At 42.2% G+C, this 14662-nt stretch overlaps 2 long non-coding RNA genes across 2 annotated transcripts; one reads left to right on the plus strand and one right to left on the minus strand.

The window, feature by feature from the left end:
- The first annotated feature begins 1071 nt into the window (after nt 1-1071).
- Nucleotides 1072-3017, plus strand: LOC133274255 (uncharacterized). Its single transcript, XR_009745084.1, has 4 exons — nt 1072-1238; nt 1321-1406; nt 2096-2176; nt 2658-3017. It is a non-coding gene; the product is annotated as an uncharacterized LOC133274255 (long non-coding RNA).
- Nucleotides 3018-3271: 254 nt separating this feature from the next.
- LOC133274759 (uncharacterized) lies at nt 3272-9594 on the minus strand. The gene is made up of 3 exons (XR_009745238.1): nt 9439-9594; nt 3930-4228; nt 3272-3479 (listed from the first exon to the last, which is right to left on the minus strand). It is a non-coding gene; the product is annotated as an uncharacterized LOC133274759 (long non-coding RNA).
- Between the last annotated feature and the right edge of the window lie 5068 nt (nt 9595-14662).

Below are 14662 nucleotides of genomic sequence, written 5' to 3' on the forward strand. Positions count from 1 at the left end.
AAACAGTTTAAAAGACTAAAGTTGCAGACTAGAGTGGTCGAAAGACTAGGATATGGTTCAACTTCTGTTGGTGTCACGATCAGACAGCTCTTTTGGTGCAAGAATACAACTCTAGTCCAGCTCCGTGAATGACAATTCACTGTTCTTTCCCCGTTCACCATTTCCTGTCTGGAGATTGCCATGGCATCATCATATTCCTTTTTCAATATTCAACCTCAATACTAATAAAGGATACTTACTGATTCGTGGGGGGAATTTTCTTGGGCAGCAGAAAATCACATAGAGCCACCAGTGCCAAATGCATACCCAGGGCATAGACAGGCTAGTGCACAGGATTAACCTTCTCCCATTTAATGAGTCACCATGCATAGCCATCTTAACTGACCACATTAATAGACTTTCCACTGTCTAAACCAAACATGTTTGCTTTCCCTTAAGATGATCTGTTTTAAAAAGCAAGGGACTAAAGCACAATGCAGTTAGTTTTCACAGCTCCACTGAGAGGCAGTAATCTATTAAACGAGGTTAATTCAATCATCCAGACTCATCTGTTCATAAATTAGATTTGCCTATTTGAACACACGCATTACCCAATCTTTTAGACTTACCACAATGTATTTGAACATTGTTCTTGCCATTCTCACTCACACTTAGGAGGAATCCACATTTGCACACTTTAGATGTATGATTCATAAATTGAGCACATAGGAAATGTGATCACATCCTTGGTTTTCCCACATGAAAAGACTGCTTTTTCATGGGTTTACTGTCAGGATGGTACCCAGTGTTTTCTTGGGAGCAGTCCTTAGCAGTGCTTCTTTTGGGGGCAGGAAGACTGGAGGCTTGGAGGGAAGACATGGAGTCCTGCCTGCCATGTAGAAGAGGCTGGGGTTTTAAATGCCCTATTTGCATGCACTTACCCTCTCACACCTCCCATATATACTGTACCTTTGTGAGGACTTTGGAGAGCAGCAGCTGCTGGTGGATTGCATCAGCATTTCCTCTGCAGCAACATTAAATTTACCCTGCGGTTTGGAAAACGCTATCTTAGACCATAGATCAGGAAATGTGTTGACTCCCCTCTTGCAGGGTTTGACACTCAATTAACATCAGAGATAATCACCAGGGGCCTCATTTTCCAAGGTGATGAGCTCACTCAGCTCCACCTGGTGTCACTGCAGTCCAGCTGCCCATCTTCACAGGAAGGAAGGCAATGGGCCTTGATGGGCTCCAGGAAGGTAATGCGATTCAGTGAAAACAACACTGAATCAAGATTCTGCCCCTTGAATTTTATTCCAGCCTCTGACATTTATCTTCCAGGCAACTAGCTCAAGTCACCTTGACTCAGTTTTCCTCCACACCTCTTCCTGGGATACACTTCCCAAAGGCTATCCATGGAGTATCATGTGTGTACCCGTCTCCACAGTAGTCTACTTCTTTCCCTTCTTTTGCTGGAAATAATCTTGTTATGGCCAACCTATCCTAAACTGTCTGAAACCAAACAAAGAAGAAATGCATCTTCCCATTATTGAGCAAGAGAAAGATCTGGCACAGCTTCAGGGTAGATAGAGGAGCTTTATGTTTGCCCTGCTCAGAGTTACTGTAATTGTGCTGGCACCATTCCCAGAGCTGAGCTAAGGTCAGTGAGAAACCTGTAAACTAATAACTGTGGAGCTGATGTGATCTCTATCCAGGAATCACATTGTACATTCATGAAGCTTTATAGGAGACAAAATTCATGTTTCAGTTTTTATAAGAAATGTTTAAAAATTTTAAATCTTAATATTGACAACTCAGTCCCTGGACCTATTCACAGATGTTGGACCTGATACTGATCTCACCATCACAGAAACTCCACAAAACAGGTTAGTCTTGGTTAATTACATTGCTACTACCAAAATGAATAGGAACCAGGGGTAAATTTCCCTGAAAACCAAGCCTGGATGGAGATGTTTTCCTTTGGGTTTTTATTTTACAAAGAAGTGATTTGTCTGTCCTCCTGGTTTGATCCTGTCACAAGCAACATCCAGTTATCCTGATTAATACTATTGATTAATAACTCATTGCTGTTGCCACTTGCATTATTAACATATAGGTACTCCATTGTGCTACAGCCTAGAAAGGCAGGACCAGAAGGGGTTTTCTGATCAGAGGAACCAGTTTTCTGCTATTGCAGGTAATCACATCAGACGCATTTAGATACCTGTCAGTCTCTTCCTCTTTGTTCTGAAAGCCTCTCTCTGAAGATTACAGACTGCCTAATTTATAGGCCAAAATTATTTATTGACACGTTATACCTACTTGCTCTTTTGCCAAATTATTTTTCACCTTAAAATAACTCTTACCCTCTGATGTTTGCACTCCTGATGTATTTATAGGGCCCACTGTCATCTCCCCTTGACATTTATTTTGCTAAGTAATACAAGCCAAGCTCAAAATCTCCTGTCATTAAGGACAGGCTCGCAATTCTTTTTATCATCCCATTTTTTCTTTATATAATTTGCTCCAGATGTCTTGTGCAGTGGAATAAACACTCTCCTTTCTGTACCGTAAATGTCTGGTATATCCTGGCTCACATTATCAAGGTCATATCAAATTGGTGGCTCATAATCTTTGACTATTAAGATAGGGTTCCTCTTTTTCTTTGTCCTCCCCAGGTGCAAATGCAAGTGGAATGGAAGTCCCCAATGTACTAAAAAGGTTTTGTAAGCACATGACCCTGCATTGTGTACCACTACATTCTATTCAATTCCTATTACACCAACCCCTTCTTCCCATCTTCCTCTGATAATTCCCCTTAATCATTAGCAAATGTCACTAGCATGCTTCTGTCTTTTCCAAATGGCACTAACTGGAACTAAGATGAGTATTGTCCAAAAGAACCCTGACTACAAACTATCTTTCAGCCTGACAGTTCCCTTTGCAGCATGCAGCCTGACAGTCCCCATTAGCCAGCCCTGTAATCGCATTTTTGTCTAGTCAGAATCCATTTTCCAGCAGAACTATCAATTTCCTTTGGGACACAGTACTGAAGGCTGTCCTAAAGTCATAAACTAGTTGTATTTTTTTCATTATCTGGTAAGATTTGCCCTCTTACCAGAGGTAGCTATAATACCCTTTTGGTAAACTCTTGACACATTTTCCCATGTCTTTAATTCTGCTCGCAGTCAAAATTTGTTCTAAATGTTGCATGCAGTTAGGGGTTAGACTCATGGATGTGTGTTAGTCTACATCTCCTCTCTCTTACCTCTCAATTTCTTCAGAACTGGCATGCGCTTTTAGTCCTTTATTCCTGTAGTGTCATTACAAATATGACAATTTTGTTCTTTCAGCACAGCAAGGCCGAAATTACTCATTTGCCAAGTGAAGTGTATTAAACTCCTGAAATTTTGCATTCCTTTGGATAACTTGCATTTCTGTGCAGTTTTCATTAGCCATCTAACACATCCAACACAATAACACTGCCACAGTGTTGTTCTCTATTGAAAGCAGAGGAACAGAAATTATTTTAGTTGTACATCCAGATGATGATCTGGATGATTTTCATGCTTGCCTCACTTGGTTTTGATTTTCAGTGGTTCTTAATCTTTACACAAAAAGGTTTCAATACAGCTAACCTTACTAGATGAATACATGAATGCATGGTAAAAGACGTTGTCATGGTTTAAGCCCAGGCCGTAAATCCTAAGAAGGAGAAAAAATGACTGCTACTGCTGAACCCAGGACAGACATGCCTCCAGAAACTTATAATTCAAAGTAGAAAATACAAAGCAAGGATATTTATCTCCATTGTATACAAATAGAGAAAAATCAAAACTAATCTGAGATTAAGTGAGGAATTCATCCTATGGTACTGCCACCCCCATCCAGACTGCTACTCTGCTGGAAAACTCACATCTTCTTGTATTGCTTGATAAGCAGAACACTACCTTTGACAATTCCTCTATCTGTTAAGTACTAGCAACTACCATGGCATTCTCAAAAAAATCAGCTCAGGTCTGCAGCAACAGCTTTGGTTGAAGCCTTGACTACGGCATTAACCTCAAGATTTCATATGCTTGAAGTCTCTGCATTGGGAAGATGATATAAGAACAGTTTCAACCATGGCAGGTGTGTAGGGCTTCATCCTCAGAAGCAATGAATGAGGCCAGGAGGGAGTAAGAACTGATCCAAAGATCCAGAGGTTGACAGGAGTCTGTGAATTAAATTTATTTTGCTGTCACTGCACCTGGCATGAGAAGAAAGGGCAATGAGAAGATCCAGTTAACAAGAAGTGTCTTTTCTGAGTCACTGAAACCAAGCATTTGGTTTTCACTGGCTTATGTGAATTCATAAGCTGCAATCTAAAAGGACATCTTTATCAGGTAACATACAGCATTTTGTACAAAACTGTATCTTTTCAAGCTGAACTAGACCTAGAAAAGCTTCTGCTAACAGTTTTTATAGAGCATTTTAACCCACACTGAAATAAGGGCCATCCTTTTTCTTTGTCCTTACTTCTGTGAACAAGTAAACCAAACTCCTGAAGTTACCAAAGTCATACAGAAATTATGTGTGGTGTCTGACGGCAGTCCTGAGCTAGTTTCCAAGTGACAGAGCCTGTCTTCTCTCACTGCTGTATGCTCACTTAAAATTAAACAAACCCCCTCCTTGTCTTGGTGGAGTTTTGGGGTACATTGTGGAGGTACTAGAAGGCAATAAAAACAGCAAATGGCACCTTCCCATGGTAAAGGGTCTTTTAAAGAAAGGTAAGCTTAAGGCAGGCTTCAGTTGTGTTGGGATATCTCATTAGCTTAAGCCGTGATTCAGCTCTACTGGGAGGAAAGAACTCTGGTGGAATCCCACTTACTTTCAAGAAATACCCAGTGTAGATGGCACACCAGAGGGTTCTTTCTTTCCTTTGTACTATTGCTTTAAAAAGGTAGGTTCACAACAAAGGGATTCTACCCAGAAGTGGCTCCATAACAGTGCAGTACAGATAACTGATCAGGATGAAAGATATGACCATGAGAGAGTGTACTGTATTAATATCTGAGCCATCGAGACAGGATTTCCTAACTCCAGAGGGGTTTATCATCTAATTCTGCTTTAATTTTAATGAAGAGTTGTACATAAATAGATAAATAAATTAATTTTAAAATGTAGGATTTCTCTCCCTTTCCATTTTTACAGGGAAAAAATGGAAACAAAACCTTTCTTATATGAAAAAAAAAATAAATACTGAGAACCAGAAAAGCATGCTTGCAGTCCCTTGTTTGTATCATTCCTGACACAAAGATGAATCAATTGTGACTTGAAATGTCTGTGTATATAAATAAAGATGATTGTTTTGTGTCTCTCTTCAAGGCCATCTACCTTTTTCAGTTTCTTTTCAAACTGCTTCCTGGTTTTGGAAAGATAAGGGGTGATAACTGTGCGCATCTGCTCTTCCAAGGTATGGCACCCTGTCCCAGTGTATGGGACAAGTCTAAAGCTGCCCTACAGCTGTCAGATGGTCATTTTTATTAAAGAACTAGTAGGTACAAAACTCAGCATCGTTACAACTGTAGTACCACTACAGAGATTTCACTCAGTTTTAGGGCAATCTTCATTTTAGCATTAGTGCTTGCTGTGGTAGAAATCCTCAGCAAGAAATGGTCTTGCTGAGAGGGTTTAAAAATGGCAGGCTTAAAAGAAAAATACAAAAGGAATAGCACTGGCTGCAGTATTAATGCCCTTGGGATACAGAAGGCTTCTTGCTGATGCTCTTTATAATTCACACCTGGCCCACATTGTTGGTGGTGCTTGTATTTCTTCTGGGTTGAATTCCACAGTCAATGATTGAGTTACAACTTTGTTTTCAATATCAAACTAAGAGAAAAATTAATTGATGTTGGAAAGGAGTTAAGGTCAATGACCAATTCACCACTGTTTTTCAGGAGCATCACTTGTCCTTTGCAGTGTAAAGAAACCTGTGGCTTCCCTGTACTTTTAGGTCTGTTTTGCCAAGCAAGCATTAGTTGTGCAATTCACCTAGCTGTCTTCAGGCAGGGGAACCAGCAGCCTTACAATGTGCACTTGCTTTTTATGCCAAAGCAAAGCCATCACAAAATGCTACTGTCCTGGGTTCAGCAGTAGCAGTCATTTTTCTCCTTGTTAGTAGTTGGTGCAGTGCCGTATTTTTGACTTTCAGCCTGGGAACAATGCCGATAACACTGATGTTTTTAGTTGTTGCTCAGTAATGCTTACTCTGACCAAGGACTTTGTGAGTCTCATGCTCTGCCAGGGAGGAGGGGAAGGGTTAGGGTTAGGGTTAGGAAGCAAAGACAGGACACCTGACCCAAACTAGCCAAAGAGGTATTCCATACCATAGCACATCATGCCCAGGATGTAAAACTGGGGGCAGTTACCTGGAAGGGCTAGATCACTGCTCGGGCGGGCGGGGCATCGGTCAGCAGGTGGTGAGCGGTTGTATTCTCTTCCCTTGTTATTTCCCTTATCATTATTATTATTGGTGGTAGCAGTAATAGTTTCGTGTTATACCTTAGTTACCAGACTGTTCTTACCTCAACCCATGGATAATTTCAATTCTCCTCCCCATCTCTCCGGGAGTGGGGGGAAGGAGAAGGGAGGCATTAACGAGCGGCTGCATGGTTCTGAGTTACTGGCTGGGCTTAAACCACGACAGCTGCCACGTCAGAAAGGTGTCGATTTACATTCACTTCCCATCCATGTATGAAACAGTGGAGAAATCAGGACTTTAAAAAAAAAAATAATCAGGACAAAGCACTAGTTTGCATGCCTTACACAATACTTTGCTTGCACTTTGCACATGTAAGTTCAAAGCTTACTCTGAATGCAACTCATGTACGCCAAGGCTTTCAGCCACCACAGCAATAGCACCACTGCAAGCCATGCTATAGACAACAGCTCTGGCAAAGTCCTTCATAAATCCCTGTCATATAGGGGAGAAAATAAAGTGTCTGAGGCACAGTCTGCAGTAGTGAAGGGAGGGTATCAGCATGTAGATGAGGGGTCAGGAAGTTCTGCAGACTGGAACAAGCACTGCATACTCTGTGCACCCCCATACACACCTATGTAATCCTAGGGCCAGCATCTATAGCTTATAAGACATGGCTCTCTGTCCTAACATGGTAAGAATCAAAGTGCTTCTTTTGCCTGAAGTGCCTTGCCCATCCCCAGTGCTCCTGGTAGTGTTTCAGCTTCATGGCCTACTAGGTGATTTGTACCTGCTTCTGGCTCAGCATCAGTGAATGAACTGAGCAAAGACAAAAATGGTCATATCTGCTATGTGAAAGGAAACCCTTGACCCTACACATCTGCTTCTGCTGTGTGTAGCCTGGATTCTAGTCCAGTAGATATTACCCAGGAATGAAAAGTGATGCAACAAACCACTATCCTGTACTGGGATTTTCCCTAGAATTCAAGAGGCACAAATTGCCTTTTCCATGGGTAGCCTCTTTGAAAGCCTTGTAATTCATCTGCATTTGGGTCATTGTTGTGTGTAACTTCCTGTAGACTACTAGAAGGAATCCTCTCCTCATAGACAGGAAAGGATATTTCCCTGACCTCAAAATGACAAGAGAGACCTGATTTCCAAATACTCTTGTTACAACTCTGGCTCTGATTTTGCATAATGTGCGCTTAGAAAAAGGACTATGTACTTTGCTGTTTCAGCAGCTAAGTTAGATTACTGATGAGAGAAGATGGATTATTGGTATGCTTCTGTACTTTTTATACACTGTCTTGCATTTTCAGTAAAATTCAGCTCATTTACCTAGCTCAGCATGCTGAGTGAGACCAAGGCAGATGCTTGAGAAGTGTTTCAGAGTATTGAAAACAATAAAACACACGGTTGTCCACACAAATCTTACACCTACCTCAAACACCTTGCTTGACAATTTGTTTTCAAGGCTGGATCTGTCAGGAGCCCCACTGGCTGGTGACAGCACATGGCAGTGAACACAGCATAGAATCATAGAATCATAGAATAGTTAGGGTTGGAAAGGACCTTAGGATCATCTAGTTCCAACCCCCCTGCTGTGGGCAGGGACACCTTACGCTAAATCATATCACCCAAGGCCTTGTCCAACCTGGTCTTGAACACTGCCAGGGATGGAGCATTCACAACCTCCCTGGGCAACCTATTTCAGTGCCTCACCACCCTCACAGTAAAGAATTTCCTCCTTATATCCAACCTAAACTTCCCCTGTTTAAGTTTTAACCCGTTACCCCTTGTCCTATCACTACAGTCTCTAACGAAGAGTCCCTCTCCAGCACCCCTATAGGCCCCCTTCAGATACTGGAAGGCTGCTATGAGGTCTCCACGCAGCTGAGGCTGAACAGCCCCAACTTTCTCAGCCTGTCTTCATACAGGAGGTGCTCCAGTCCCCTGATCATCCTCGTGGCCCTTCTCTGGACTTGTTCCAGCAGTTCCATGACACTACATGGGACTCAGCCATGCTAGGAGGACAGCTCTTTGGCCATGAAAACCTGCAGTTTATCACTGCATGCCTGCACTTCTGGCTAAACACTCCATCCAAGTATCCTCTTTCCTTGAAACATCTTAGAAGAGACCCTGAGGTAAACATTTATAGTGTTTTAATAGAAACTCCTAGTGCCTGATCTGAGTGGTCTGCATTTGACTGAGCAAATCCCTTCAGCAGAAGACAGAAATACAGAATGATGACCACAAACTACTGTTACTTGGAGGAGTCATGGTGCTTCTGTAGTACTGTGGCTCTTCTCCATTCACTTCCTGTAGTCTGAGCAAAGACCTTGCAGTTCCAGACTTGCCCACCACTGTTAGCAGTGGAGATGGACCTTTGACAATCTGTGTTTCAATCTGGATCTGAATTTTTGGAAAACATAGAGGGGCAAAGCTAATGCGAGATTTGGCCTTTTCTAGTATGATGAGATACAGACACTTGATGCACTTGATGCACTCAAAAGTATTGCTGTAATGAGACAAGCAGAAGTCCATGCATTGCATTAGCACTACACTAGCATAACTCTGTGCAGTGTTTGGGTCTTGCTGTTTTTTAGTGAAGTCCAATGTAGACAGATATGTCTAAAATCCTACCAAGCAGTGTGGTAAAATCTATTTCTCTTGCAACAACTCCCAACACATTACCACTGCCAGAACCTGTCTTCCTTGGAGTGCACACAAGCATCCTCTGTCCTGTCCTACACTGGTTACTCCCTTTGCCATGTTGCAGATGTGCTAACCCAGGGACATTCATTAATAGACCATTGGCAGTAATCTTGTGGACCAAACACTTGCAGATGGCTAATTTCTAAGTTACCAGTTATTACTCTCTGCAGTAGTAGATCAGGGTACAAGTTAAATTAGTGTTAAAAACACATTTCCTTCTCATTCTCCTTAAAAGCCAGTGGAAACACAAGTGTGCAGCATTCAACTACGTATGCAGTATTTACCAGCTAGCTCTTGGTTTGTGGAAGGCAGATTTTCCAGGTGCAGTTTACTACTTTCTTTTCTAGTGAATTGAGCAGCTGGATGTATGCCTACAGATGTTTGCATACGACACTTCTTTCTCCTTCAAGATACTTGCTTCACAACACACCTAGCCCTTGGCAACCTGGCAAGTGAAAGATAAAGACTTAGGGGAAATAAATATATACATAGATAGCCACACGGTTTGAGTGTGATCCCAAACCTACTAGAGTTAAAGGAAGTGATTTCAGATCACATCCACCATCTAACCTACAAAGAAGTGCCAAACAAACTTGAAGATATTGGGCTTTCCAAAACTACCACCTCCAGAAAGACCATATTTATAAAATGTTGTTGTGTTGACTCACAACAGTTGTGATAACTCCCAGATCATTAAAATAGAATCCCTATTCCAGCAGCATGCTTGGCTGCAGCAAGAGTTCAGTAAAACTGTTGCCTGCTGCATGCAATGAGTACAGGATCTTAAAACATAGAGTGAAGCCCCATTTGTCACAGAGTGAACATCCCAGCAAGGGCAGTTCCCGTACCACACCACATGCCTTCTTGTTTGTGGTCACATGCTTGAATTGCTTCCTCATCATTTATAGAGCAGCTATCTAGGAAATGCTCAGGGAGTACCCTAACATTTGCAAGCACAGCTTTCTGATATGCCCTTTTTTTTAACCAAGACATTAGGCAAATATGTTAGATGCTGAGAAACAAAGCTCCCTGGGATCAGCCTAACCTGCTGGTAAGTTTGGAAGACTTCCTGTGTGTGGCCTGGTGCATGGCCAAGTCCCACATGCAAGGGAAACAGGGCTGCTTGTTCTGGAGGTGCACTTCCCTTTGATGCGATGGGCAGGACCAGGGAGCAGGAGGGATTTTGTGCTTCGGGGCTTGGGTATCTGATAAAGATAGCCAGGGACTAGGGTTAATGACAAAGCTCTGTCTGGATAGAGAGATAAAGGAGAGAAAATAAATGAAACACAGGAATTAAACTGAGGAATATTTCAATCACAGTCCCTGAAATGCCAAAGAGAAGGAAAGATCTTTAGAGTAAGAAACATCTCCAACTTGGACACAGCAACACCAGAGTACCTTTCAGCCAGCAAATTTGTACACTGTTTATGCAGGAACTTTATATGATCTTCCCTGCTGCAGCATAATGTCTGCTTAAGCCCAACATTTTAAAATACCTCTGCCACATGGAGATGTGCAGCTGATTCAGTACTAGTGTGCAGACCTCAGCATGGCCCTCTGACAAACGCCATCATACCTCAGTTCAGCTATGATATGCTTCTGGAGAAAAGCATGCCAGCCAGAGGATAGATCTGCTTGCACCATCACTGCACCTGGCATCACAGCTTATGTTACCATCTAGATTATCTACAGGTATCAGACATCTACGGATGGAGCTACTCAAGGGTCTGGGACAAACCTGAGGAACTGTGGGCTCAGGATAGGGCGTGCTGCTCACTGCTGTGCCAAAGCCAGCTGAATGATGTCTCAGAACAAGGTGAAATTTTTGTGTCAACAACAGGATCATTAATGTGGCTGTCAGCAGGCTTCAGATCAAATCCCTCTCTTGGAGTGATGCAAAGGGAGTAAGAGAGATTTTTTGTTGAGCCTAAAGCTGAGCTCCCCTGCTCTGGACTGCAGCATACAGATGGTGGGAAGTGTGTGAGGACAGAAAAGTCTCTGCTGTCTAAGCCTGCCTGGCTCCTTGCCCAAGTTTCAAATGCAGCCTGTGAGGGTTTGACTTGAGACAATTTAATGGATACTGCGTGGGTGCTGGAGGCAAGAGAAGCCAAGAAAATGAAGGATCTCTCTGTCAGCTGATTTATTCCTTCAGATATTTAATGCAAACCCTTCACTTCTGTAAATATACTCTTCATGCTGCTATAGATATGGTATGGTTGCAAGTGTGATACTGTGAGAAAAGAGTTCAATACATGAACCAAAACTGAAGAGTTTTTCAGCTGTGGACCAAATTCCTTACATGTGGTAATAACGTTCATGTGATAAATTCATTTTTTTTCTGCGAACTGGTCATACATTACATGTCAGAATAATAATCCCCGTATATCCTATTCTTTGACCTTCCCTGCAATAGGCCTTTTGAATCTTCTTTACTTGCATTGCTTTTAACTTTACCAAGTGCCGTAAGCCCTCTGAATTTTGATCATTGATTGCCAACAACTGCAGTGATTAAACTGAAGCCTGAACCATCCCCATTACTTAAACTCGCCACTTGCCTTTTCTGCTAATCAGATTTCAACAGCATTCCTCTCTTCCCCCTTGTCTGGCTCTTACTGAAAAAAAGGAAATATGCAGGACCATTTGCCAGGGTTAATTTTTAATAGTGTCCTCACTGCTGCAGCGAATGAAGTCATTTATTATCCAGCAGGCAACATGCTAACGTGCTAGGCAATAACAAATGCTAAAGGAGGTGACTCAGGCATAAAGCAATCAGCAAGTTTTATATTCCTACCTGCCAGATGGCTCAGCCAAAGGGCCAAGCATCGTGTTTGGGCTCACCCTACACTTGTCTTCGTCTGAGGGACACCTGGATTCAAAGCCACATAGCCAGTGAAGTTTATTTGCTTTGTAGTCATGTGCAAAACATGCATGTAAACAGAGTCTGTGTGGCCAGCCCTCTCCTCTGCCTGGGCACTCTTTTCCTTTAACGAAAGAGGTTAATATTCCTTCCAGGAGGTCATCCCTGCTGCAGGAATGTGTCAGCCCCTAAATAACCCTTTGTGATCTCAAGCAGACTAGAGCTCAGCCTACCTACCTGTAAAACAGGTTTAATGTTAGTCAGCTTTTTTCTGGAAAAGCTAGGAGGATTACTTCATGTCTGAGATCTCTAGAGGCAAACTGCTCAGTGGCAGAGTGCATTTTAAAAGAGCAGCTGGAAATTAGGGCCACAGGAGGCTGGCAGCCCTGTGAGCAGGTAGAGATGACCTCAGAAGCTGCACTGTTCTCATCTCATTACCTAAGACATTACCCAAGATCTTCAGAAAGGCTGAGATGCAGATGATTCACAAACCAGAATGTAATTTTGAATTACTTACTAAGTAGGATTCATGTTGATTTTACTCCTCTGGGAAGCACAGGGTTGGGCTGCAGAATCTCTTTTGCCATCTTTTCAGAGTGAAGTATGGTGGTAATGTAAAGTCCTCTCACCCGTGTCTCTATTGCTGTTGTATTTTTGCCTCCACAGAGCAGTCCAAAGGCCGCTGAAGAAGTCCATGAATCTTCCCTGTATCTGCAGTAAGGTTTGGATGAGACCTCAGGAAACCAGCGAGAAGGTGCTCCTGAACATGCTATAACAAGTTCACTGGCATGTGGTGATCATTGCAGGAGAGCTGGTATAAGTGTGCTCCTGAAAATGAGGAAGATCTTGACTAAAGAGGAAGCAGCTTTCTGCCTAGTCCTCACTGGAGAATGCCAGTGCCAGCTCTGAGCAGCTCTGAGACCATTCTCTCCTGTGTGCTATCCCAGAGAAGCTGGAGAGAAGGTATTGTTTTAATTCACTTTGTGATCATGTAAGTCTCCCAAATCCCACTGCCAGTAAGCTCTTATGATTAAAGAGCTTACTGAAGGGAAACTACAGCTAACATTTTCTACCCTCATCAAAGCATATTGCTAATGAGGACTGGGAAATCATTCACTGCTAATACCTCTGTAGATTACTATTAGCTTACTCATGTTTTCATAATCAATGGCTGAAATTCCATCAATCATTTGGATTCATGTAACATTTCTGATCAGTGTTTTGATATGTTAGTCTCAGTATTTCCCTAACTGAAGTTTCCTGACTGGAAGCAAAAAGACAAAATCAAAAGTCTGAGGCCAGAGAAGAAATTTGCAACATGCTGATTTGGGCATCCTAGTTTAGGAATCTTCTTAGTTTAGGAATCTTTAGGAATCTGACTTCAGAAATGTTTAGCGTTGGCCCCCTGAAAGCCATCAGACAGTATCTGACTGATTTGTGTGTCCACACACACTTATATCACTGTTGAGCTCATGAACACATGCCTGAAAAGTTACCTAGAAACACACACTAGTCCTGCAAGATGCAAGTAGCTGCAGGTCCTCATCTGTCTTTCACCTTCCCTGATAGAGAGGCAGCAGAAGAAAGAGAATGACAAATTGCAGACTAAAAATTACACTGGGGGTCTACTTTATGGCTTCAGCATGGGAAGTTCTTTATTAAAGATCTTTTAGTCTACAGAGTAGCTACATTTTATGTGAGTACTGCTTTGCATCAGCTTTACTTGCTTGTAAAGATGGGAACTGAGGTTCAGGGCAGCTCCTTACAGAAGAAGGAAAACCGGAATTTAGTGAAGAACTTGACAGAAGAGAAGGCTCAGTAGTTTGAGTGTGAGGATGAGAAGGAGGGCTGCGTGGCAGGGATAGAGACAATGTGCAGCCAGTACATTAAAGAGCAATCAAAGGAAAAGAAACCAGTACTTTAACTGGATAAACACAAATGTCTTTAATTCTATCTAGTTCTACCATGTGTGCATGCCTGAATCATGCTGCGCAACACTGCTTTGAAATTTCTGCGAGAAACAGATGTAGTTGGCAATTGTTCTTTGATGTTGAGAAGAAAATCTGCATTAGCTGATGAAGAAGTAAGAAGATTCTTTTAAAAAGAATAGCAATAACCTTAGTGTCTCCTCCAGGAGAGCACACGGGATGGTCTGAGATTTCAGTACAAGCTTATCTGGTACAGAAGGGCCTTGAACTACACAGATAAATCTGTTACACATCAGTGACTGCAAAAATGACACAGAGTGCAAGACATCCCTTAGCAACTCATCTGGTTTCCACTCCAAGAATACTGGCTCCTGCCAGCAAAAGTGACAGATAACCCAGAGTACAGTAAGTGATCCAAACTGTACCATTAAGAAACTGGTAGCACACAAGCTGAAGTGTTCAAACTTTTCTGTAGAGTTTGAAAATGAAAATCACACAGGACCTAAATATCACAAAGGATTGTTAAGAAAGAATAAGGCTTTCAGCTTCTAAAGACCTGAGTTACCGCTGTATGAAGACAAAGGCATAAACCTCTGAGAGTGAAGTGATGTGAGGATCAGGCTCCAAGGGAATGACTGACATTCAATTCAAGCTGACAGGTAACAAAAGCTCCTGTACATATGCCAGCAAAACTCTGCCAGGAAAATCAATGTGGCTCCCAAC

The sequence above is a fragment of the Pezoporus flaviventris genome, unplaced genomic scaffold (assembly GCF_033815535.1).
Source record: "Pezoporus flaviventris isolate CSIRO_AGI_PZ_B2104156 unplaced genomic scaffold, CSIRO_AGI_Pfla_v1 ptg000036l, whole genome shotgun sequence".
NCBI lineage: Eukaryota > Metazoa > Chordata > Aves > Psittaciformes > Psittacidae > Pezoporus > Pezoporus flaviventris.